General features: G+C 47.7%; 1 long non-coding RNA gene across 1 annotated transcript; it reads left to right on the top strand.

Annotated features, from left to right (window-relative positions):
- Window positions 1-26,200, top strand: LOC119458349 (uncharacterized). Its single transcript, XR_005193486.2, has 4 exons — window positions 1-92; window positions 2,582-2,788; window positions 13,175-13,383; window positions 26,107-26,200. It is a non-coding gene; the product is annotated as an uncharacterized LOC119458349 (long non-coding RNA).
- Window positions 26,201-27,494: the final 1,294 nt, after the last annotated feature.

Below are 27,494 nucleotides of genomic sequence, written 5' to 3'. Positions count from 1 at the left end.
GCATCAGCGACACCGGATTGCTATGGCGAAAGGACGTGGCTACTGTTTGATACTATTTACGCTCGCATCTTCGGCGGTGTTGGGCGAACGAGGTAAGTGTGTCTTTCTCTTCGATGTGCACTGTTAAAATTGTTCGCAAGATCGCTTGGAATAAAATTGTCCGTGCTCGTTACTCAGAGTTTCAAGTTACCTAAACAAAACTTTTAAAAGAATATAGCTAGTGATGAATATTTTGCAAATAACACCAACTGTTCATTCTTCGTGATCATCTTGTGGTGTACTTTTTTCCACGCTCTGAAACTTTTTTCCGGTACTCTTGAGGGTGTGGATTACAGTGCCCTCACTCATGTTTTGCAAGTACAAATCTCTGTTCGTTTACCCTGCTCTCTTGTAGCAAAAACGCACGCATACGTAACTTTTATTGATGAAACGATTTCGCCGAAGCAACCTCAAATTCACGCGTTGAGAGTACGTGAGTTGAATTTGCGCAGAGAGAGCTTGCCACGGTAGAGCACAGCATGGAGGTCTTCCGTGAACTTGGAAGTGAAAGGAGACAAGGAATTTCTATGGAGCCTTTCTTCATAGAAACCAAGCCAAGTTTGCGCTACGTCAGCGGTATCCATCCGTTCATTGCAGGAAACAGCTTCGCTGAGCTTTTTTAAAGTTCCGAAGTCATCCGTGTTGGCCACTGCACTAGCATCTAAAACGAAATTAGAGGATGACGTGACAATGACAACATGACACAAATGACAGTGTAGCTATGAAATCAAGTTGTGTGGATCGGTCAGACTTTCAGCTCACGCACCCTTTCACGCCACAAGGAAAAACTGGCTAGCCCTAATCCGTGTATCACCCCAAAGAATAGAGAAAGCAAGCCGTTTAATTTGTCTGGAGAAAGTCATATTTGCTGAGTATTGGTGAATGAGGACTATATGGTCCTGTAGTTTCTCACCCATAAAATTTATTTAACCTCCCGCTTGCATGACTCACAGAGATGCGCTCTTTGGGGAAGTTTCATTCGAGTTTACAGGAAACATACTACACTTAAAGGATGACAATTTGCGCCATGCAAGTTCATCCATCTCTCACAGTCACGTCAACGGCAGTTATCGCAATACACGTCAATACATGAAGTAAATTTCGATGGCTTTTTCCCGTTTTCGTTCCCGCTGAATATAAGAAGACATGCTTTTGACAGCGAAGCTGCATTCCTCTCGTTGGTCGGAAAATTTCGTGGCGTAAACACGAAACGCCATACCCCATGCCAGCTGTGCGATAGCTTCGCCGAGCTGGGGGAGAGAGAGCTATGAGAGAGAGAAGGCAGAGTATAAAAATAGCATCGCGCAGCATAGCGGATGCCAGGTGGAGAGGAGGAGTGAGTAAGGTGGTAGTGGGACGCGTAGAGCTGCTGCCGACGCCGATTTGACGCTGCGCCATGCTCTCTATTGGGAAGCAGCAATAAGCGTCGTTTTCTTCTTCAATAAAATCACTACTACTACTACGCCGATCATGTTTTCCCGCGTCCGCGCCGAACGCGCCTGGTGACCGTGACTGGTGCCGATGCCTGTGGCGCGACCTCGGCAGGTTTCGACCAAACAACTGGACACTGGTTGCTTGCGAAAGACTGAAGCGAGAGCTAGGGAAGCTGAAACCAAGCGTCCCAGAAGAGAACATCCCCAGTTTAGATTAAGCGAAGCCGAGAGTTCGCGTAGGCGAAGAAATCAGGATCCGGTGGCTTGCGAACTTGGCCGGTTGAATTCATCGCGATACTACGCAGAAGAACATCGCGAAGGAATCCTGAGCGCCTGGAAACTCAGCGTGTGGTTTGCCACTACTTTACTGGGCTTTCCCAGCTCCGCTGGACTCTGGTGTTTGCGGTAGCAGAGCCACGCATAAGTGTTACAGCAAAGCTGTATACCTCTCGCTGGTCGGAAAATTTCGCGACGGAAACACAAAACGCCAGGTGAACAATTGAAGGCAAACGGCATAGCTTTCATATATAAAAGTGCGACCCATCTAGAAACTCATTCAGTTCATTCTAAGACTGCCATGGGTAGCCCACGGAAATCAAAGACACCAAATAACAGCGTGAATACAATGCTCGACCATGTGTGGTGTATGATACAGCTTCGCTAGACATTCACGTTCGCAGGGCGTGATGGCGGTCAATTTTTCCCCTAAATACTGTTTCTTTTGGGAGCTCTAGCATCTCGCTGCAACTCATTACTTATAGTTTGAGAGATGAGTTTATTCACATGTAAAGCTGCAGCATCTGTAATTTTTGCCATGAATTTCAAAGGTCCTTAAGAAACTAATGTCATTTTTGCGCATACTTATTCTAAGATGTTTCGTCCAGAAGCCAGAGCATTGCTATTGCGGACGACTTAGTGCAGGGCTCCGGACTAACTTCAGCCCCCTGCGGTTCTGAGGAGTGGCAGCATAGACAGACTGCTCTTTCAGTACTTGTATTTAAATTTTCTGATAATATTTGGTGGAAATATTGATCGGAAGTTGTTGCTCTTCCGTTTGTGTTATTATTACAATGTACGTATCACGGCTAATCTTGGTTCCCTTTCTTTAGACCTAATGGCACTCAAGTTATTAAGACAACTGTGGAAATACAGTTGTGAGGAGCCACTTATGGAACCAGTGGGGGACTGCACCGCTACTATAAACAAGTACTTCTTCAATAAAACCGCGAAGATGTGTCAAAAGTTTTATTGGAACGGCTGCCTTACCAGAGGCGTGTACCAAACCCGCTACGAATGTGCACTCAGATGCAACGTTGGTACGTATTTGGGATAGCTTTTTCCTTTTTTTTTTCCGGGCCGAATCCGCAAAGCTTCTAATTCGCAAGTACTCTTTACCATTGCCAGGCCGCTTTCGCTAATACCATATCCAGCTGAAATTTGTTATTCCTATGAAAACCAACGTAAGACGTTTTTTTTAATAAGGGCCATGATTATTTCATCTAGAAACAAACACACAAGTAGCACTGTAAAGAACAGCGTTAAGTATTTTGATCCATGAAAGACGTGAACTGTGCGAAGCCATTGTGCACGCAGTAAGCAGGGGCGCTATAACATAAAACTATTCGAGTATGTATTTATTCCAGTCGGTTCGTTATTCCAATCTTCTGACGTCCAATTCATGTAACCACCGACGCAAGCATCGGGCGGTGACCCACAGCGTTGTTTTAAAACACTCACCATCTTTAGAGGATGTGACTTTTTTTTGCTTTCAAAACTAATAGCATTGCCTAACTTGACAGGTTTTTCTGATCGGATCGGCTTACAAGAGACGAGGAGCTCGCAGCATGGAGAGGGTTTCGGAAGGGCCAACCTAGTGCAGTGAAAGTAGATAAGCAGATGAGGAGGATGCTGCCGGTGCATGCGATTCTTCCACTCTGCCTTGCTTGGCTTCTGGTGGCTGATCGAAACTCGCGGCGACGTGCGCCGAGAGGTTAAAAAGACAATCGCAGTTTCGCCCGGAAGGCGAAGCATCGATTGTGATAGCAAATTAGTGGACAGCTATGTGAAGTAAGGATACCCATTCTATCCCAATGCTATTCTTTAACCCATTCGTAAGTGGTCCAAGTAGCGCTCCCTAGAAAGCTCTACGAAAGGAATAGAATCGAGCGAAAGCAATCATCACATATACTGACCCTGTGACCATATAACGTTCAAGCTATTGCACTCTGACTTTATTCCCATCTCCTCACGTAAAATTCCGTAACTGCCAAAGCAAACACCAGACGTTGATTCGCAGCGTTGTCTGAGCAGCGCAATCAAAAGCACTGCTCGTTTATAGGAGGTCACTATAACTTGTTTTGTAAGCAAACAGCATTTCCTCCTTCACAGGTTTTATAGCGGTTAACATTTATCTATGAGGATTACACAGCTACCTTTTTTCTCCACAAGAAAAGTAGAAAGTTATCTATCAAGAAAGGGGTAAGGCAAGGAGACACAATATCTCCAATACTATTCACTGCATGCTTAGAAGTATTCAAGCTCTTAGACTATGAAAACTTAGGAGTGAGGATCAACGGCGAATATCTCAGCAACCTTCGAATTGCAGATGACATTGCCCTATTCAGCAACAATGGGGACAAATTGTAACAAATTATTGAGGACCTTAAACCGAGAAAGTGAACGAGTGGGGTTGAAAATTAATAAGCAGAAGAGAAACATAATGTTGAATAGCCTGGCAAGAGAACAAGAATTCGGGATCGCCAGTCAGCCTCTACAGCCTATAAAGGAGTACGTTTATCTAAGTCAGTTAGTCACAGGGGACCCTGATCTTGAGAAGGAAACTTACAGAAGAATAAAATTGGGTTGTAGGGCCTACGGCAGGCATTACCAAATCCTGAGAGGGAGCGTACCACTGCCGCTGAAACGAAAAGTGTACAATCATTCCATTCTAACGGTGCTAACATATGGGGCAGAAAGTTGGAGGTTAACAAAGAAGCTCGAGAACAAGTTAAAGACCGCACAAAGAGCGATGGAAAGAAAAATGTTAGGTCTAGTGTTAAGCGACAGGAATAGAGCGGTGTGGGATAGCCGATATTCTAGTTGACATTAAGAGGAAAAAATGGCGCTGGGCAGGCCAAGTAAAGTGTAGGATGGATAACCGGTGGATCATTAGAGTTACAGAATGCATACCAAAAGAAAGGAAGCGCAGTCGAGGACGGTAGAAAACTAGGTGGGGTGATGAAGTTGGAAGTTTGCAAGCGCAAGTTGGAACCAGCTAGCGCGAGACAGGGGTAATTGGAGATCGCAGGGAGAGGCCTTCGTCCTGCAGTGGACATAAAAATAGGCTGATGATGATGATGATGATGATGATTATGATGATGATTTTAGCTACATCAGCCGTTTTGACCCTGCCTATCTATCTATCTATCTATCTATCTATCTATCTATCTATCTATCTATCTGCTTACACAGAACCAGTAACCCAAGTTCTGTGGCCACTAGGTAGGTGCTCGTGATCGTGATGTCGTCGGGGTCGTTCCACCTTCGTGATCTGACTTGTGATACCGTCATCGTCATGCTTTCTAATCCGACCCAGTGATCCACGCTCTATAATAGCATGGGCCACTAGGTATGTGCTCATAGTCGTTATGATGTCGTAACGCATGTTAAAAATGGCGCTAAAAATATCCTCAGCGAAGAAGAGTTGGCACAGCTATGTCGTATACGGGCGGAAAGGGCTCGACAACCTTATATTTTCATGCAGAAATTATTGTTCTATTCAGAGATATCCATAATCTCCGGTTGCCAGAGCGATCGGTTGGCTGCCATCCTTTATTCGTTTCGAAACGGGGAAGTCTCCGGCTGTTCCAAAAAACAGATTTAGTTTGGTTCTGCATATTTGTGCGTCTTTTGTGCGTACACGTCACTTTCCCTGCTGATGTTTTTGCGGTGTTGTGAGACTTCGCGTGACACACAGGCGAAAAGGGCGCAGCGCGAAAAAATTTTGACCAACAGCGAAGGGCTAGTGGTGAAAAATTCGTAGAATGGTGTCAAAGATTGGGGTACAATTATTTGCACTCTCCGAAACTGAGGGGATGGGGCGACAAAAAACCCACCCCGCTTGGATGGTTCGACGGCAGACCGGTGATAAGGTCCACGGTTGATCGATCGTGGACCAGAGGCATAGGACGGGAGGCGACGTAAAAAGAACATACACATAAATGTATGTCAACGACATGAGAAAAATTAACGAGCCAACTACACACAGATGGTACAAAGCTTGCCTGAAGGCGTGCGGGTCACAAAAAAAAAAAACTCTGACGCGACGCGCAACACGAAGCCTACCACGTGGGAATTTACCACTCTCGCGAAATAATAAAAAAGTACCCGACACAAATTAAAAATACACGCCACAATAAACGTACCAAGCACTACACTATCAGGACATACAAAAAACAACAGGCGATGCTAAATAAATAAAAGATTAAACGTGATTTTAAAAAAATACTGGCTCTCCCGTAATCGAGAGTAGATGTAAGCATGACATGGCTAACGGAAAAGCAGATTGGTGGCACGACACAGGCCTGAAAGCTCACTGAGCTGAAATTAACCTGTTTCGAACTGAACCTCGGTGCAAGTCTCGTCTCGGCCGAACAACCATCCACAACCATTACTCGGTCCCTTCCCCAATTCTTCTACCGGCTGCCGGTAGAAGACCTGGGGAAGGGACCGAGTAAATCTATACCCACTTTCTGAAACGGTGAAGTCGGCGGTCTAACTGGTTGCAGCGTTCCTGCAGGAGCTGTAGTCGGTTGTTTGTGCCGTTGGCATACATCACAGCTGGCGACATACTGCTTGGTTGTCTTCCACGATTGCGGCCAATAGAAACGTTGTCGGAGGCGATGGAGCGTTCTAGTGAATCCAAGGTGCCCGGATGTAAGGTCGTCGTGCAATGCCCGAAGTACCGCAAGGCGCAGGCGTTCTGGGACGACGAGGAGCAGTGGAGCACCATTGTTAGAATAATTCTTGTGGTAGAGCAGACCGTCCTGAACCACAAATGGTGTAGGCCGTTCGGATCGGTGAGTCGCATCAATAATCGGTTTTAGTGAAGGGTAGCGCTGTTGTTGGTTCTGCAAGACGGCGAAGTCAGGAAAGTCGGATGAGATGGCAGTTAGGTAGTCGTCGAAATCGTCATCATCAGTGCCGTTGCTCTGAGAGGGAAGACGAGATAAGCAGTAGGCATCTGTGTGGCACCGACCACTCTGTAAGCAACGGAAAAGTTGTATTCTTGGTTCCGCAAGGCCCACCGAGCCAACCGGCCAGCTGGGTCACGCAATCCAACGAGCCAGCAGAGAGAATGATGGTCGGTAACAATCTTGAAATGGCAGCCATATAAATATGGTCTGAACTTGTGGATGGCAAAAACAATAGCAAGACATTCCAGTTTCGTGAGTGTATAATTTCTCTCTGCTTTCGTCAGAGTACGACTTGCGTAGGCAACGACGTGTTGGCGAGCGTCGTGAAACTGGACGAGCACAGCACCAACGCCGACACCACTTGCATCATTATGCAGTTCGGTGATCACCTCCGGATCGAAATGGCGGAGAAGTAGCCCAGAGATGAGCAAAAGCTTCAGGTGCTCGAAGGCAGCCTCGCAGTGAGTGTACCATACGTAGGGAGTGTCCTAGCGAAGCAGGTTAGTCCGGGGACAAGCAAGCTGGGCGAAGTCTTTAATAAACCTGCGAAAACAAGAACAAAGGCCCAGGAAACTTCTGAGGTCGTTCACTGTCTTCGGCTGCATAAAGTTGCGAACACCAGAAATCTTTTGGGGGTCTAGCCGTATACCGTCCTTGTCGACGAGATATCCCAGCACAAGGGCGTGACGCTCACCAAAATGGCACTTCTTAGAGTTTAAAATAAGGCCAGCCTGCTGGATGCAGTCCAAAACAACGCCGAGCCGCTGGTTGTGCTCGTGGAATGTTCGGCCGAAAATAATCACATCGTCTAGATAACACATGCAGATCTCCCATTTCAGACCGCGGAGGATGGAGTCCATAAACCGCTCGAAGGTTGCTGGGGCATTACATAAGCCAAACGGCATGACGTTGAACTCAAAGAGTCCGTCAGGCGTCACAAAAGCGGTCTTTTTTCTGTCAGACGGGTGCATCGATATCTGCCAGTATCCTGACCGGAGGTCAACCGACGAAAAGTACGAGGCGGAGTGAAGGCAGTCTACAGCATCATCGATTCGCGGTAAGGGATACACGTCTTTCTTTGTGACGGCATTCAGGCGGCGGTAATCTACACAAAATCCCCAGGAGTTCTTTCTTTTTCACTAGTATAAGAGGAGCTGCCCAAGGACTGCAAGGCTCCTGAATAACGCCTTTCTGCAGCATGTCTTCGACCTGTTCGGCGATCACTTTTCTTTCCGTTGGAGATACGCGATAGGGTTTCTAGCGTATCGGAGTCGCTTGCGCAGTGTTTAGATGGTGCATGCGGGATTCCGACAACATCCGAGAACGCTCGTCTTGAGCAAAATCAAAAACGGACGTGTGGCAGGCAAGCACTTGTAAGAGTACATCTTGCTCGGAAGACGGCAACGACTTGTTGATCATACTTCGCAAGTCATCCGAATAGTTGGGCAATGGACGACAGATGTCTGAAGACGCTGCAACTGTTCGTACATCAATTGTGACTTCCTCCTCAAATGTTCCCAATTTAAGTCCGGCAGGCAGGGCAACAGGCTCAACAGAAGCGTTGACTGTCCACAAGAAAGCACGCCCGTCGATGGCTTGAACAATAGATCGGGGAACCAACACATTCATCTTAAGCGCGTTGTTGTGGTCTGGCTCGACAAGACAGCTGCATGATCCCATCCGGACACGTGAAGAACACACGGGAACAAACCGTGTGTGCGACCAGGCAGGAACACATCTTGAGACAGCGAAAGCACGTCGGCTTGATCAGTCTGCAAATCATCAAGTATGGCGCTTGGTAACGTGCTCCGTAATAAAATCTCTCCAGTCCCGCAGTCAAGGGTAGCACTGCATCCACGTAGGAAATATATGCCTAAAATAAACATCATGAGTTGCGTGAAGCAACACAGTGAACTCGGCTCTAAAACTCTGTCCACCAATTGCAACCAAAACCGAACAAACACCAACAGGGCGCAACATTTCACCTCCAACTCCACGAAAAGTTTCTTTGCGATCCCACGTGAACATAACTTTCTTTCCTAAGTGATTTTTGAAGCGGAGGCTCATAACAGAAATAGCGGCACCAGTATCGACAAGAGCAGTAGTTTGTACACCGTCTATACATACACACACCTTGTTCTTCAGCATCACAACAGACGGAGGAATTGGCGAGTCTGACCGTCCCGCGACTGCACCTCCATCGGCCGCACCAGCTAGTTTCCCAGCTGCGGCGGGGAAGGCAACCGACGACGGCGCGGGGATGGCGAACGGCTCAGTCTTGTCGGTGGCAGTGTAAAGCTGCGCTCGGAGACAGGGGACTCATTGCGCGATTGGTATGACCACTGTTGTCGCAGAGGACGGACTCCGAATTGCGCAGACGCGTCTTCGTGCTCACGAGCTGGGTACGCCGAAAAACGTGGCGCTCGCTGCGGGCGGCGGCGACAATAGCGCGCAATATGTCCTCGGGAACCGCAGGCGTAGTAGACAGGGAGGTCGCGGTTGGAACTAAATGGAGCAGGTACGTGTGGCGCCGGGTATGATTCCGCAAGAGCATGTCGTGGCATCGAGTATTCTGCAGGAACACGTCGAGATGTTGGGTAGTACTCCGCAGTATCACGACGGAGTGGTGACGACTGGCGGCGACTGAGATTCGCCGGGAGGGACCGAAAGCTCGTGTTGCTTAAGTGTGGTTCTTCCGACGGCGGTCGGCACTCAATGCGACGTTCTCGCGACCAGGGTGGGGGTTTATCGGGAAAGCACTCGTCAAACGCGCACTGATAACCAGCGTCTACTCCCTGAAGTCGTGCTAGCTCATCTTGAACCACTCGACGCACGATCGATGCGATGTCCTCGCAGGCAGCGACGTCCATACTGGCGACGGTGGTGACGTTGCGCAAGCGCCCGAACTTGGGTAAGATCCTTCAGGTCTCCAAAGCTTCGAACGCGCGACACTGCTGCCTGAATTCAGACGGGGTGTTCAGGTTTTCTTTCGTGATGAGGAAATTGTACACGTCTTCGGCGATGCCTTTTACCAGATGTCCCATTTTGTCTTCATCGGACATATTCGCGGTGACAATTCCGCATAGCTTTAATATTTCTTCAATGTACGTTGTACACGTTTCGCCAGGCAATTGCGCTCTGCGCGAAAGCGTGTGTTCCGCTTTCTTCTTTTTGGAATTCGAGTCGCCAAAGCAGGCTTTCAGTTCCAGGCTTTCAGTTGCGGGGTATTGGACGCCCTGGACCACCCAGCACCTCCACCAATTGTGACGGATGTAGAATGGTTTTATTTACAATGAAAGGGGCAGAGAAGACATGGGACGGTCCGAAACAGCCGATGCCCGAAAAACCACGCTCCACTTCTTCTTCTTCTATTCTCTTCCGGTGCGGCGTTACAATATCATTACTTTAAACGTAAGAGGGCGTTATATATTGTAACAAAGCACATATCTGTAATGTGAACATAAGAGCGTTTTATCGGCTAAAATTAAGCTCGAGCTTCAATACTGTTTTTCACTAGCGCTGCAGCACTTCTGGGGTGTAAATTGTGGTACTGGTTATTTCTTGCCATGACACATATTGCTTCGGTGTATGTACGTATACTTTTTGGACCCCAGTACTCGACTCCGTTTCAGCACTGTCTTCAAAAGCACTCCATAAAGAGCTGACGGCAGTAGATAGCGCACCGTCCGGTGGAACTGGAGTGAGAACTGCGATCCTGCCGTGTGCCAATAAAAATCGCCAAAGCGCAAGAACAATCTTGTCACGGCATCCGCTCGTCACGTCTACTTCCGCTACTGCTCGAGTGTAGTCCCACTTTCAAGTAGAGTGTACTAGACAATGGTCGAGTGGGCCGAACGGCGCTCTGCCGCTGAGGCGCCGCGTGTGGAAAAATAGTGCGAGGGCGCTGCGAGCGAACTGGATTGGGGCGGAGACGCGCTCCACGGCATATTCAGCGTAATTTCGCTGCGGGCGCTGAAGCCGATTGCGCATAGTACGGTCTTAAAATAGCGCTTTATTTCAACTGCAACTTTATGTTTACACCATTTGGCCAAACATATATAATTGAGGCATAGATTATACAACGCGACGTCTTCAATTTTGCTGTCGTTGTCAAGCGCGTCGTCTGCTAGCGAGCGCGCGAACGCTGGCGGACGCCCAGTTTTTCTCGTTAACCTCGGTACAGTACATTTTTTTAATGGTTTAGTTGCTTCGGTGAGCCCAAGACTCTTTACGGCCAGTTCCAAATGTCGTTTTAGCCAGGTGAACTGCTGTTTTTACCACTGTCCTCTAAAAGTAACTGGTATCTCCGCAGGAGAGTCGTGGCTGTTGCGCAGAGGCGCAGTTCCTGAGAGAATTAACGGACGGGTGTTAATAAGTTCTGCTTAATAATACTTAATAATGCTTAATAAGTCCTGCGTTTTGGGGCAGCCTGTAAATCTGCTAACTTGATTCAGACACGAATTTTTGACAGTCTCACCATGTTTGCAACCCATTGAAACTGAGTGCCCCATGTGGTACCACACTTATCTTCTTCAACAAACGCAACAGATCTGCACATATCTCCGAGTGTATGTGAGACATGCCGTTACTTTAATTGTTTCATTATGGTCGTTATGATAGTGCACCGGATAACTGAACGCAGGCGTTTATAATGTACAAGCTGCAGAGTTGAGTAGTAATACATTTGGGAACGGCATTAAATTTACGCATGAAATATAGTTTAAGCGTAGCATGTTTTTCTCGGAAATCAGACTCGGGAATAATTTATGTTGTTTACACCCCCACAAATAAGCCGAAGAACGCAGCCACCTGCTTTTTTTTCTTTTTTTAATATAAGCAAATTCTTGGGTTTTACGCGGCAAAACCACGATATGATTATGAGGCACCCGGTTTAGTTTTTGCCACCTGGGGTTCTTTAACGCGCACCTAATAGAAGTACACGAGTCTTATTCCATTTCGTTCCCATCGAATTCCGCGACCTGGATTGATCGCGCGAGCTCCAGAATTAGCAGCGCAACGCCGTATCCACGATACGGCACGAATTAGACTACCGTGCAGGCTTGCTTTCTTTTTTTTCTTTTTTGAAGTATCAACTGGAAAAAGAATTCCACGTACGGCTTACCGCCAAACATTAGCATATAGAATGGCTAACTAAAACCGTTTTCGGCGCTCGAGGTCCGACTGCAATAAATGACCCCGTACTAAGTACTCCGCATTCTGTTACGCGAGAAAGGCGGAAACTTGATTGGAATGTTGCACTGCAGTTTACTCTTTTTTTTAATCTATACCAATGCTACCCGTAAATCTAAGTACAAGGTGCCGGATGGGGCAGATATGCTTCACTTGTTTGAAGCGGCAAGCAGGAAGGTTACATATGTTACAATTGCTTCGTCTGCGTTTCGCAAGACCTACTGATAGAAAACTATATATGCGCAACAATACACACGAGAGATACATGCTGCTTGAAGAACTAGAAAAATATTTTTTTCTCCACAGGGAACCGTACAACAGCGTAGTAGAATGAACGTCGACACTGCGGCCGCAATGCACGCGCAATCACCGAGCTGCATTAGAAAATAATAAAAAATAAAGAAGTGAAAGAAAAAGAATTTATTCTTAAGGCATAAATACATGTCATATGCAATTATGGACCCCATTTGATCGATCTGAACGCAAGTACCAGAGCGCGAAGTAGTACGAATGACCCTGCCGAGCAGTATCGCCAGCAGTTTCCAACGGCGCGACCTTGATGCGGCCCAATCCACTTCGACCGCAGCGCCGCCCCAGTATTTTTCCACGTCGGGCGCCTCACTGCAAAGCATGCGCCGCCCCAGCCGCTCGTCCCACTCGACCATATTCTAGTGCACTCTACTTTCAAGCGACAAGTATGCGCGATGACGATGGCTATTGCGTCACCTGTGATGTCCACTGCACGATACAGATGTAGTGGAGGAGGAAATCTTAGGTAACTCGGCCCTGGACGACCCCTCTTGCTGCACTGAGGGATCTTCCCGGCAAAAACAAAAAAAAAAAAATGTTGAGTTTCGTGTAAGTGCATTGTCGTCTACTTTTCGTCTTCAAACAAAACACGAACAGTAAGGCATATAAAGCAGACTGAAAGCTTCACAGTGTGCTTAGCACAGCTAGCCAAGTAGGCCGTGGAACCCAAATTAAGTGTATAATCTGAACTCTATTCGGCATCACATGCACTGCCGCAACTGAAAACAGAACTGTAAAGCCCTACGCTATTTCTACTTTCTTTGTGAACATTAGTACAGACATACGAAGCCTATTTTCCTATTCTAGAAGAGCTAGAGCTTCTCCTCCCCGAGAAAACATCACCTACAGCTCGTTACAGTACCTAGTAAAGATCAAGCACTATAGCCTAATTATGCAGCAATATGACGTCGTTTACAACTCGTTTTGACCGTTTTCAAGGAAGTCAGCGCGCGCGGACAGCCAAGTCTCCAAATAACTCATATCATTTTATCCGTGGAAACTATCCAGGTGAAGCAGCAGCATTCTGTGCAGCGACTCCTCCTTGCGGATGCGGTGGAAAAAAAAACTAGTCGAGGCTGGAGACATCGTTACGAAATGGATGCCTTCTACTACGACATCCGTAAGAGGACGTGTACGCCTTTTAAGTTCTGTGGGCCTCCGGTACCACCAGACTCAAACTTCTTCACCAGCTTGTCGATGTGTATCATGGAATGCGAGTAAGTCTTCTATAATGACATGTTCATTATGACCTAAATCACCATCATCCACATTGTTCAAAATAAAAAGCTAACTTTCTCCAAATTTCAATACGCTGCGTCATAACGAAAACCTATCTCGTTCAACCGGATTTTTTAGAAACTTTAGTAAAAATAACTTCGTTCTCTCTATGCTCCTGAATTACAGCCCCAATGCAAACATACGGGTAATGAAATTCAGCGTAAGGTTAGCAACCTTCTCATCTCGGCGTAATTTTTTTCGCTTTGCATTTTTTATGAAGTTTAGTATCACCAGCGCGTGTGTAATAAACTATATACTTGGTCTCCCGGGGGCATTTGACGGCCAAGTCATCCGTGCGAATTGACTATATGCCGCATTAATACTTCCTTAAACGTTTTCTCACAGTGTGTAGCAAGATAAGAAACCAAGGTTCCCGAACTTACTGCAAACGTCCGAGATCATGAATTAGTTATGGGCGGTTTAGCTAAAGCTGCAGAAGTATGGACTTTTTTGGGGTTGTACTTTTTATATGTATAGTTCGCGCTCAGCGTATGCGCTATAAATAACTGGGGCACTTCGTTACCAATTCCTAATTAGTATCACTGCGTAAAATGAGTAGTAAAGGTTCATTGGTATCTACTATCGGAGGCACAGCTATTTTATGTAACAGGCAGTCTCTTCATCAGGAACTGCCAACAAAGTGGTATTCAAGCTTTCATAGCATGACAATTGCTTTCTTTTAAAGCTTCTAGACTTATCGCTAATGAAGTATAGGGAAGAGAGAGAGGTTCTTTAAACGTACCGCTCGAGCGTCGGCCGACTGACCTGTCGGTCAGTGTTCTCTAACGGCGCGAAGCGACGAGATCAGCAAGATCTTGCTGATCTTAAGCTGATAGATTTTGCTCTCTGTGATCTCTATAGCACTCTGGTAATATTTAGAGAATCGCTGTTAAAGATTAGTTGGAAGCTGAACGTTTGTTAATGTTGACAGCGTTCGTGTCTCCGTATAACGAGTTATGAGAATATGCTCATGATGGCGTACAAATCATTCAGATGATCCCGCTAAACAGGCCTGATGGTGGCCTGATGCTGAAGTTGAAAGTTCGTTGCTCTGAAAAGATTTTGACATTTCATCTCAGGAGGGGTGGGAGAAGGACAGCGTTACAAAATTGAAAAACCACAGAACATCACTGTGGTGTTTACTCTGTTACCACCGAGTGATAGAGTAGAAACCAAGAGAAAAAAGACAGCAGACCTCCGTGATGCTGTCTGTGGCTTTGAACTCAATTACTGCACCAGCAGCATTTTTCCTTTGTGAAGACGCCAATTGTGTAATTGTTTGCGTACGTTTTCTTTGAATAATAACGAGAACTGCGGTCCAAGGAAAGTGTTGTAAATTCAAGAATTTAAAAAATTAAACATATTCTTGAAGTATTATTTAAATGGTATATATAAGTTCTGTGACATGTGAGATAGAGGAATGTTGTTGAGAGAAGCAAGTTGTTACGGCATTTTTTTATGGAGTACACAGTTTACAATCTCAATGTTATAGTAAAACAAAGTTGTTAAGTTAGAAACACACACACATACATTAGCATTGTAAGATTCCCCAAAAATACACAAGATGCATTTTCTTCCAATGTAAAGCTTTAAGAATCCAATGTTCACAACTGTCTGGCCAAAGGCTTATAATAACGTTTTGATGGGGTTCAACTTTATATTACTCGAAAATACTTCTTTTAGAGCATCTTTATGCATCATGTTTGTTTTTGTTTCTCTCGTGCCTCACCATGGTTAGTTATCCTTTTGGTCAGCGTAATAAATTCCGAGTACTTGCGTGAACAGTAATATGTTCTACTTCCATTGTGAAACAAAGAAGTCTTTGCTCTAGAAGGATGGAAATGGGAAGGTTATTGACCGGAGAACACTAGCAACGCATCCGTACTGGCCGTTAGAATTAGTCAAAGAAGTGCGTGAACAGGAACGTGCCGCTTGCGCTGAACGCGCTAGTCCGCGTCGGTGTCCTGTTCCTCAAATATTTCACATCCATCATTCAGCAGGACAATGTATGAATCACCTACATGCCTGACCTGTCGGCAGCGGGGCATTCGAGTTGACTATATCTTTATTAACGTTTCCTTACAGCATTGTGTGGCATAAAAGTTACAAACCGGGATAAGCGGCCTCAGAAAGGCTACCCTATCCGAAGCACCTTATCAGTCTTGTAACGTTTATACTACAGTGTGATAATGCATCTGTCGACGCCCTTTTTGAATTTGTATTTAAGGCATTGTGGAAATTCAGTTCTTCTGTAAATTATTATTTCCATGGGGACGAAATGCGAGAACACCCGTGTACTTGGATTTAGGCACACTTTAAAGAACCCCAAGTGGTCCAAATTATTCCGGAGTCCCCCACTACGGCGTGCCTCACTGTGAGATCACGCTTTTGGCACGTAAAATCCCATAAATTAATTGTAAATTATTATTTAGGTCCCCGTCAATCAGGACAGTTGCTGTGGTACATGCGCTTTGCTTTTCAGAGTTGCCGTGCTATTTTGAAGGTGATGGAACGGCATTACAAAGTTCTAGCTCATTTTTTTTTCCTGTTTCTTTTGTAGATCTGGTATATCGGGCATTTGACGGCTGCGGATGGTGTCAGCTACAATAGAACAAACTATGTCGTTCTGTCGTTGCAATGCAATTTTTAGTGTCACCGTCGATATTTTCAATCTTGTTTCCCACCAACCGCCTAGTTCAAGGTGCATACTAGATAGTAACTATGTGCCCTGCTCGAGGTTCATCATGATTGCCGTGTACGCCTCTTCCGTACCGTCGACGCTGTTTTCATGAGCATGGCCACAAAGAATCGCTCCCCAACATACCGTCACTTCTTCAAGAACAAATTCTATAGGATGCAAATTGGTGTAATCCTCGTCGATATTGTTTGTTCTGGCCGCGGAAATGCGAGTACATGCCCAGACGCTACCTCGCTCGGAGTCTGTGTGAATCCGCAAACTGGGCACTAACTGCCCCGCACTGTTATTGTACGATATCATATAGCTAATCTCGCCTGGTTCCTATGTTGACACTGCTGGACTGACTTGGGCTCGAATCGCAGTAGTGGCGGTTGGGGTTAACTTTTTTTTTTGTCTTCGTCCTATGGTGACGGTGAAGATGGGAACTTGAACGCGGCTTGGCGCAGCTACGTGTTTTCATTTCGCGTTATATTGTCTGGCGCGGATAATCTCTCGTGCGGCACGTTGCAAACGGAGCGAAGTGTGGCGCGACTGCTTCGCTAATCTGGAGATTGCGAGAGGCGGCGCGTGAGTGACACGTAGGCAGGATTCCCAGCAGCCGCCGCAGACAGACCTCCGCTCATGCAGCGCTTTGTTTCCATACGGACGAGGCGCGCTATTCTGGTGCCATCTCGTAGACATCGCCGCCGCAAAGCCCGTCTGGCACGGCACTACGCTTTTCTTAAGCTTTCGCCATACCCTCCTCCTCCGCTTTCCTCCTCGCTTTCTCTTACTAATCGCCGTCTTCCCTCTCCCGCTGCGCTCCACGTTCGCTCTTTCATCCTTCGCTGTGTTCGTTCGCTCGCTAATGAGGGACAACTCCGAAGCCGACGTTCGCCGCAGGATCGGCCGCTTAAGAGCTGCGCTCTAAAACAACAGGAATGGCTGACAAAACAGTTCAAACAGGAGAAGTACTTTGCATGAGCCAATTTTACAAATCGCAAAAGCATGCGCAAGTTACACAAGCGAAATAAATGAAGGAACAAATATTTTTCATTAAGGGAGTCATAGCAAGTCGCTCACTGACGATGAAAGAGGTGAATCCCTTTCACTAGAGCATATACGAAAACATTAGCGTAGCTTGCACTGGAGGCGCAATGCTAAAGAGACAGCGGAGCGGGGGGTGGGGGGGGGGGCATCTAGTCCTTGCTTTTGGGCTAGGCTAAGCACTACTAAGTCATCCCCGGCCCTTCTCGGAATTTATTGATTATTGAACGATTATCGATTAGCTACTGATTGGCTATCGATTGGCTATCGCAAGGTTTTGGTCATGTTTTGGTCAGTACTACACAATTCGTGTCCCCCATACAATCTGATTACACGAGGCTCGGCAAAAACATGCACAACAGATACAATCAACAATAACATTCGAGTAAGTTCCAAATATGCAGGCGTGTCTTCGGCTAAGCACTACCAAGTCATCCCCAGCATTTTCTAGAATTTATTGATTATTGATTGATTATCGATTAGCTATGGATTGGCTATCGATTGGCCATCTCAATGTATTGGCCACGTATTTGGGCTAGGCTAAGCACTACAAGTCATCCCCGGCACTTCTCGCAATTTATTAATTTTTGTCAATTGTCGATTAGCTATTGATTGGCTATCGATTGGCTATCGATGAATGACTCAGCTTATGTTGTCCCAACCATGCTTAGCTAGACTTAGTCAAAACCAGCTTCGCTAGTGCACCGGGATATGTACCATTGCGCTTGGACCCTTTCTGCACAACCGTCAGGATCAGCCCACATCCCACATTTTTTTTTATGTTAACGCGCTACAAATTACGGTCAGCTTAAACAGCTCGGCTGTATAAACCATCCACACTAAAACAGCAGAAAACACTGACTGCGTCTGCCGTCTTTCCTTCAAAGTAGATGCGAAGATGCTGTTTATTGAGAGGCTCAGTTATTGTCCTTATGTAGCTATTCAGGCCTTTAGAGGCAACAATCACCCTCATCGTCCAGCGATTATTGAATACTGATATTCACTGTATTGCCAAGACTCCACGAAACCACTTTAACGGCTCTTTGCACCCTTGCACATCCACCCGCACAGAAGTACCTTCAGGAGATGCACGCTTTTGAGACCGAAACCTGTTCCGAGTCTTCCTTCGCAGAGACGCGCGCTTTCTACATAAACTAAGTTCCCTCAAGAATTACTTATTCTATCCCAAATTTCGCGTGAAGCTTAAAACTAACTTTTCGTTTCAATGTATTGCCCCACATTTGTTGTCCCCGCAAGAAAACGCGTCGCAATTGAGTTGCAAAATCGAAGCTCTTGTCAAGTTGTAGTGACTTAGAAAAACACAGTAGCAAAAACTGTTAATCACGAAACTAACTCTTTATTGGGCGAACCGGTGCGCAGAGAAGAGCTTACACTCAAAACAGGAAGACAGCGGCGAGCACAGTCAGCGATTGTCAAAAATCTGGAGACGTATTCTGAAACGTTCCACTTCAACAATAGTTCGCCTAGGCGACAATCTCGCCTTCAGGCGCGTACTGATTGGCTGGTTGAGCAACACCGTAAAATAAATCGCGCCCTGTAGTAGTTCCGGTCTCCGTCATTTTGACGTAATGGTGTCATTGGGTGCTCCCGACATATATTGAATAAATGAACACGCCTGTGTCATACTTCAGCTGATACATTCGAAAACATCACACCCGATCCGCTCTGCACTCGCACGGTGCGCTCTCTCGTGTGTTGCGAAGCGTTCGAGTGCGTTTGTTGGTAGTGCATACTGACGTCACGGGTAAGCAGCCGGTTGATTTATTGAAATGACTATCACCTAGGCGAATAATCGCTGAAGTGGAACGCTTCAGAATGCGTGCCCTGATCTGCGAGTCAAGCGCGTCGGCTTGTATACATGACTCGTCGAAGGTTCTCGCGTAATCGCTGGTGCCCGCGTGCCTTCCGGAAAGTACTACACAATTCGTGTCCCGCATACAATCTGATTACACGAGGCTCGGCAAAAACATGCACAACAGATATAATCAACAATAACATTCAAGTAAGTTCCAATTATGCAGGCGTGTCTTCGGCTGAGCGATAACCGTTAAAGGGATACGGACACAAAATCTGAAAAATTTACGAAATGCTGAAAATGAATCCTCAGTGTGTGTTTACACCGAAAAGAAGTAGTCACTTAGCTCATTTTTGAGCCGATGGCTTTGTTTTTTGGCGTTTTTGTGAGCGCGTGACTCGCCGCCCGAACCGCGGGAGTTGGAAGGCGTGACGTCACGACACCCTCGTCGGATAGCCAGCCGGCCGGCCGCGGTCATTCGAAGCGCGCCGACGCCGCCATCGCGAGCATGGATTCCAGTTCTGGTGCCTCTACCAGCGATGAGTACACGTCTGAAGACGAGGACCACTCCAACTTGGCAAGAAATATTACCGCTTACGGTTACGAGCCTTCCGCGTCAAGTGACGAAGAAGAGCAGGCCGCCGTGGAAGTGCCGGTCAGGTTTTCGCGAACCGTAGCGCGAAGATTTAGCTCTGCACCAGGCACTTCTGCAAGAATTATTTGTCATTTCCTCTGTAAATTTGCTTTTTCAAGAGCGCGCGTAAGCGAGGCAGCTGCGGTGTACTTCAGCACTGCGTGGATGACTGAATAGTAGTTTATGCCGTCGGCGTGAGCAACTGCTGTGAGGTATCAGTACCTCCGAGACTCTTACGTCCACTTCTCCAGCCGCCCGATAGATGGCGGCACCTGTCTGGCGTTCTCCCCAGTTTTTCCTACTTTTAGCCTGTGGAGAAGCAGAGTTGTGTGGGTGTCTTCCCCGATGCCATGTAGGAGTGATCTCGTGAGTCGCACTCGCTCTCGCTAGCCTTGTATTGTTTTAGTATGCTTTGCCAACATTTTTAAATACATTACTGCCTTCGTGCCCAGCCTCGGGCATCTCGCCCCAGCCTCGCCCTCACAATCCTCGAGAAAGCTGCAAGTGAACGAAAACAGTACCGACATCTTTTCGCCTCCTCTTTTCAAACGCGCCGCTGATCATTTCTGCCTTGCGTTTTCGTGAGAAGACCGATGACACAGCGTAAGGCTTTAATCGTTGCCTTTTGAGCGGCATGCCGAGGCTTTTCAGCACAGCCGGGCTGGTCACATAATCATCGTCGAAGAAGTGGTCCGCGCAAATGAAGTCATTTTTAGAGGTCTCCAGCTGGGCGTGATGGCTGACAGGCCGGTATCTAAAGTTCACGCACCTTCTCGTCTCCGAGAGTGCGACGGCGTGTCACGAGCAACGATGCTGTTATAACAGCAATGTCTGGGCATTTCCTTCTGCCGCGACGAACGCGTCAGTACCGAACGATGACCGCGGGAAGGCGCATGTAAGACGCACCACCTGCGTGGAGCGCCGACGGGGATAATGTTTCAGAGGGACCACGTGCGAAGATCACCGAAAGGGGTTAAACAAACGCTGTAAGGGACCGACACTTCCGGAAACACTGCGACGGCTGCGGCCGACCTTGGCCGCGCGCGCGCGCGGCTGGGTGTTATGACGTCAAATTTCAGCTTCTGCCGGCGGCCGCTTGGAGGCAAGGTGCAACAGAAAATCGAAAAAAAAGGATGTTTCACGTTCTTTTTTTTTGAAAGCAGCTTGTTGTATTCGTGATTTTAAACAGTTCAACTTTTGTTCCAAAGCAAAAAAAAACCACCCGCCAACTTTTGTATCCGTATCCTTTTAAGTTGTTATCTGGTGAAAAGCAGTCACCGAGATAAGGATAAAAAATTGGCAGTCACTTCAGCATATGCCAAAGAGGGTGAAGGCAAAAGCCTGCGCGCGAGAGACATTCAAGAAATTACGTGACATTTTCATTCGAATCCTTTGTTACTTCTTATTACTTGTTTTTTCCGACCAAAGCTCGCGCGCTCGAGTGCCTGCATTAACTCTATCTTAATTACCACGATGACGACGGTGACCCGTGCACCATCAGAATTGTTACGCGAGCGTTGCTTGCCTGACCCGCGCACCATCAAAATTGTTGCGCGCCCGTTGCTTGCTTACTCATAAAAGACGATGACGACGGTGAACCGCACACTATCAGAATTGTGGAGCCACATACGTGATTAACAACAAGAACAGCAGTATTGTTGCGTGAGCGTTTGCATATAGGTAAGACGCGATGCCGGGGCGGTGTAGTATGTGAATTACTACACCGAATCGCCATCGTGTACGATTTCACTTCGATGACACGGTTTTCGCTCAGTGACGAACGTCGGCTGAACGATGAGACATATAAGGCTTTCGCCTTAATAAGTACAAGTGTCAACGCTACCCCCCCCCCCCAGCCCCCTCTTAAAAAGCATCGTCCCGGTGCTACGATCACTAGAGAGAAAAAAAATAAACTAGAACACACGTAGTAACGCAAAAAAAGACTAAGACACAAAGTCCCAATCATAAGCTTCCAATTTGAGATGGTGCCCGGGAGACAGCAACGTTCCGGGAGTTCGTCGCGTGTTTTAAGATATGTGGATTTCTTTCTTTGTGTTTTTTCAAAATAAATGTCAGGTGAGTCCCACGTGTATTTTCTTCGTCCTTCATCCTAATTGTGAGCGCTGCACAGAAATACACGATGAAAGTCCCAAAGTTCATCAGCGGGCGTAGAAAGGCTTAAGGCGCACCACGTGGACAACTTCAGGTCGTGCAGAGCGCCGCTGTGATTGCGAAAGCCCATCTCGAACGACCTCATAGTCGAATGAGCCAGTACGTCGGATGATCTTGTAGGATCCGAAATAGAGTAGCAAAAGCTTCTAAGTCCTTGTCGGCGTATCGGGGCCCAAACCTAAACACGATCACCGAGCTGGCAGTCAACGTAGCGTCGTCGAAGATTATAATTCCGTCTGTCTGTCCTCTGGTGGTTCTTGATGCGCAGGCGGGCAAGTGAGTGGTCAGGCTTCTTCAGCGCGCTGTGGATAGGCCGGGACATTGGGGTAGTCTTCCTCTGTGGCCTGCGGTAGCATGGCCTCGAGAATCATCGTCGGATTCTTTCCGTAAACCAGTTTGAATGGCATGACCTGCATTTTCTTGCACCGCCGTGTTATAAACAGATTACGTAGGGAAGTACTGCATCCCAGGTCTTGGGTTTGACATCGACCTACATAGCATGTCGGCGAGGGTCTTATTCAGGCGCTCTGTAAGGCCATTCGTCTGCGGGTCGTAGGCGGTTGTCCTGTGGTGACCTGTTTCACTGTATTGCAGGATGGCTTGAGTAAGCTCCACCGTTAAAGCATTTCCTTTGTCGGTGATCAGGACTTCTGGGGTATCATGTCATAAAAGGATGCTCTCGACGAAGAATTTCGCCCCTTTGTCCCCAGTACCTTTGAGTAGGGCTCTTGTTTCGGCGTAGCGGGCAACGTATTCGGATGACGATCACACGAAGATCCTATGTTAACGTCGGAAATGGCCCCAACAAGTTCATTCCGATGTGCTGGAATGGTAGGCAAAGTGGCTCGATCGGCTGCAGCAATCCCGCTTGCCTTGTTTGTGGTGTCTTGCGTCGCTAGCACTCTCGGTGTGTTCTGACGTAGTGGGCAGCGTCGGCGGTCACCCGTGGCCAGTAATACTTCTCTTGTATCCTCTATAGCGTACAGGAAAATGTGAGGTGCCCAGCGGTCGCATAGTCATGTAGGGCGTGCAGTACCTCTGGACGCAATGCTGAGGGAAAAACATGAAGGTAGTTGGCGCGTACTGGTGACAACTTCTTTATGAGTACGTCGTTTTCTAGGGGAAACGAAGCCAATCCTCGCCTAAATGCCCTCACGACAACGTCGGCGTTGCCTTCCAAGTATTCGACGAAGTTTTTTAGCACTGGGTCTGCTCGATGCTATTCAGCGAAGACTTTCGCGCCTATTGTTCCTAGAAAGGCATCTTCATCCTCGTCGTCTTACGGCGGCGGCGGCTCAATGGGGGTGCATGATAGGCAGTCGGCGTCAGACGGCTTCCGTCCCGACTTGTAGAAGACGGTGATGTCAAATTCCTGGAGTCTGAGACTCCATCGTGCGAGGCATCCTGAAGGGTCCAATAAATTTGCCAGCCAACACAAGGCGTGGAATCTTATGACTATGAAGGGCCTGCCGTATAAGGAAGGGCGGAATCTCGTGGTACCCAAATGATGGCAAGGCATTTTTTCCCTCGTCACATAATTGGCTTCTGCTTTCGACAGCAACCGGCTAGCTAAGCAATGACCCTTTCAAATCGGACTTTCCTTTGGACTCGGACGGCGCCGAGGGCTAGGCTACTTGCGTCGGTCTGGATTTTGCTGTCGGCGCCTTTATCGAAGTTGGTGAGCACTGGTGGCGACTGTAGGCGCCGTTTAAGCTCTTTGAATGCCTCGGTTTGCGGCGTTTCCCACTTCAAATTGACGTCTGATTCTGTGAGACATGTCAATGGCTCGGCGATACGTAAAATTCTTTCACGAAGCGCCTGCACTAAGCACACAGGCCAAGAAAACTGCTCACTCCCTTCTTGTCGGCGGGCTGTGGAAAGTCAGCCATGGCAGATGACTTCTGCGGATCAGGATGGACTCTAGATTTGCTGATGACTTACCCAGGAACAGAAGCTCACCGTAGCCAAAGCGACACTTCTCCGGCTTCACAGTGAGCCCTGATGACTTGATGGTCTATATTACTGTCCCAAGCCGACTAAAATGATCGTCGAACTTCCCGGCGAAGACAACGACGTCATCTAAGTAGAAGATAAAGGTCTGCCACTTCAGCCCTGCTAATACCGTGTCCTTCACCCGCTGGAACGTTGCAGGTGCCGAGCACCGTCCGAATGGCATGACATTCAACTCGTAGAGGCCGTCCGGCGTGATCAAGGCGGTCTTTTCGCGATCCCTCTCGTCGACATCTATTTGCCAGTAGCCAGTCCTGATATCCATCGATGAGACATACTTCGCGTTGCAGAGCCGGTCCAATGCGTCGTCTATCCGTGGGAGCGGGCATACATCCTTCTTCGTGATCTTATTCAGCCTACGATGATCCACGCAGAAATGCAGGGTTCCGTCCTTTTTCTTCCCCAATACTACAGGAGACGCCCACGTACTTACGAAGGCGTCACGTAGCATTTCATCGACTTGTTGCTTTATGGCTTCTCATTCACGCGTCGAAACTCATTTCGGGCTCTGGCGGAGTTGCCGAGTGCATTCTTCGGTTACTATGTGATGCTTAGCAACTGGTGTTTGTTGAATCCTCGATGACATTGAAAGCCAGTATTTGTATCGTCGGAAAATCTTTTGAGCTGTTGCTGCTTACTCATTGGGAGACTCGAATTGATGTCAATGGCTGGTTCGAGAACAATGGCCGCCGGGGTAAACGAGACAGAATCCGAGTGGACAAATGCATTGTTGGTTTTCACAATTTGCTCGATATATGCGATCCTCGTGTCCTTGTTAGGGTACGTGTATGCACTCCTGGCTGAAGTTTGTCCACATTACTGTCGCTTTTCCTCCGTGCAGTAGAGCGATTCCTCTTGCGATGCAAATTTTGCGGTCTAGCAATAGATGTTGGTCGCCCTTGACGATGCGTTTATGTCTTCCGGTGCTTTGGTGCCGACGGAAATGATGATAATGGAGCCAGGCGGCATGCTGACTTGCCCTTCAAGTACACTCAATGCACGCTGAATCAGCTCTCCGGCAACATCGCATTGTCTTCGAAAAGCATTATCGACTTGGACTTTGGACCGATGATTGCGCCATGTTGGCTCAAAAAGTAGATGCCCAGAATAACTTTTCGCGAGCACTGTTGGAGGACAACGAACATCGCCGGGTAGGTCCGGTCATGAAATTTAATTCTTGCCGTGCAGATTCCAGTCGGCGTTATCAGGTGTCCTCCATCTTTCCGAAGTTGAGGGCCGTCCATGCAGTCTTGACTTACTCCAACTTGGCAGCGAATAATCCACTGATGACGGAGTAGACAGCTCCTGTGTCTACAAGAGCGGTGACTTCGTGGCCGTCGAGAAGAACGATGAGGCCGGTGGTTCTTCTGTCTTGCGTTGCAGTTAGGGCGCGTTGTCGGGTCACGGCTGCGTCGCGTTGTCCTAGTGATGTTACGTCGGGTAGTAAGGTCTTCTTTAAGCGGCGTTTTTTTTTTGTCTTCGAGGCTTCATTCGGGTTGCATAGTGTCGTCGCTACATCGTCGAGAAGGTCTTTTAGCGTCTTCATCGGTGGCGTAGGATCTTCGTCATTTTGACGTACAGCAACCGCACCTCCATCGGTTGCTGATTTTAGTTTTCCGGATATGGGCGTACGGACCGACCACGGGCTGGTCCTGTGTGCGGTCGGCGCTGCGGTGACAGGTAGCGTCCTGGTGATGCTGAACGCGACGGACGTCGGGGCCTCCACTGCGCTGCAGCGATGCAGTCAGTGATGTCACGTTGTCGCTCGCCAACCTGTGAACGCGGCGCGCTGACGGCGAACCCTCGTAGTCTCATTTCACCGTATGGGCACCGGAGGAACACGTGGCCAACTTCTCCGGAGTGTTAGCACAGCGGGCAGTGGTCGGGAGCGCGCCGCACGTCTTTCTCCCTCGGAGAATTGCGCGGGTTGATAGGCGAACGGGCTGGCGACGGAAATGCGTCGTTACCGGATTCTGGCGGGGAAAAGGAAGCTGACGGCGGGCGACGGCGGCGTAGGTCATTCCTTCAGGCCGGGGCTGTGTTGATTCCGGCTGCACTTCGGGAACTCCCAATGACCACTGGATTTCTTCTCGCACGACGTCATTGATCGAGGCCCTGTGAGGCTGCGACCTTGAGAACATCCTATATAGCTCCTCGTGCACAATGGCTGAGATGGTCTTGCGTAAGTGGTCGGTGCCAAGGGCTTGGACCTCGTACTTCTGCAAATTATTGCTCTTGCTTCTTATGCAGGACAAACTATAGAACAAATGTTTGTCTAACCGTTAATTTCTTTCGCTTTCTTCCAGAGGATTTCCCTTCGGAGAATAAGAACCACAGCACGGGTTTTCTTCAACTCAGCCAAGTTGTTCAAGTGTGCTGTAATAAAATACTTATAACGGGTGTATTGAACAATGTTTTACATGACTTATCTGTATGGAAATTTTCACAACTGTGCGTCCGAGGCATGCATGCATGTAAAAACGTCATTTTTCTTGCCTTGTTCTACGTTTTTTTTGTGTGTGTGTGTGTACACGACAATGATCTGCTTATTCCGACGATACCAGTGACGCATATTGGAAACCATGGAATACCCTTTATTGGCCTCATCTGTACTAGGCTTTTTAAAACCATGACGTAATACATTTCAGAAAATGCAAATAAGTCGACAACTCGACATGTAGGATAAAATGTGAACGCCATCTCACTCCACGAAAATGCTGCTTTATAACAATTACAGTCTTATGTCATTAAACGCGCTTATATCGAAACAATTACTACCTGCAGCTTCCGAAATTAAAATGACAAGACTGTGCGAGGGTTAGCACGCCTTACACCGGCACTCCCAAGAAGTAAAATGACAATAAGCAGCTTTCAGCAATCTACTTAACAACCGCAAATAATAATCAATGTATTTCGTAGATTGAACAACTGTAGCCTGTTGCAAGAGGCGGTAAACTTGCATGTTCAACAAGAGCGCGAAGGGCCAAAGAAGATAAAACATAGCACATAAGTGCACTCACAGCTGAGTGCCGACTAACAAAAGCGGTGATACGGTGCTTTTGTGGTGTGTTCTATCGTATGTTCACAGTTTTACAGATGGCGCAGAGGTGGCTTTAGTTAACCATTCAGTTTCAGGTACTTCATTCTGTAGCACCGGAACTGAAGGCAATGTCGTAGATAAACAGAAAGCAACCTACATGCAGCGACGCCCCTCTTCCCGGTGACAGTAGCAAACAAAAATCCTACGACATTTTTTCTGAGTAGACAAACTATGGCTATTGGTACACGCAGGACACCACTTTGTATACCCCCCGCAGGGGCGTCTGCGTCAGCAGGCGTTTGGTGTGTTGCGACACCACGTACCCGAGCTCATGAGGGTTGGACCCTCCCGCGTGTAGCCGTGCGCGGCTCAGCCGTGTCTGGGGAAAGGGGGATCCTGGGGGTTGAGCCGATGCCGAATGTTAGGACCTTTATGGCCCTTCGGTGCAGGCAACACACCTCTTCGGCCTCTGCTTCGCATAGACGGCACCTCCAGACTGACCCACCTGGAGGAAATCGGCAGTCCCCTTTTCCTGTCTCGCTCTCCTCAAATCTGCGTCTCTCTCACACTTTTTGGTATTTCCTGTCATCTACTGTCTTCCATTTACTTCCTTTTTTCGCTGGCGGCAAGGGTTAACCCTGTGTGGCTATCCTA

This window comes from Dermacentor silvarum, chromosome 7 (assembly GCF_013339745.2).
Source record: "Dermacentor silvarum isolate Dsil-2018 chromosome 7, BIME_Dsil_1.4, whole genome shotgun sequence".
NCBI classification, from domain to species: Eukaryota; Metazoa; Arthropoda; class Arachnida; order Ixodida; family Ixodidae; genus Dermacentor; species Dermacentor silvarum.
This window is presented reverse-complemented; position numbering and strand designations above follow the sequence as displayed.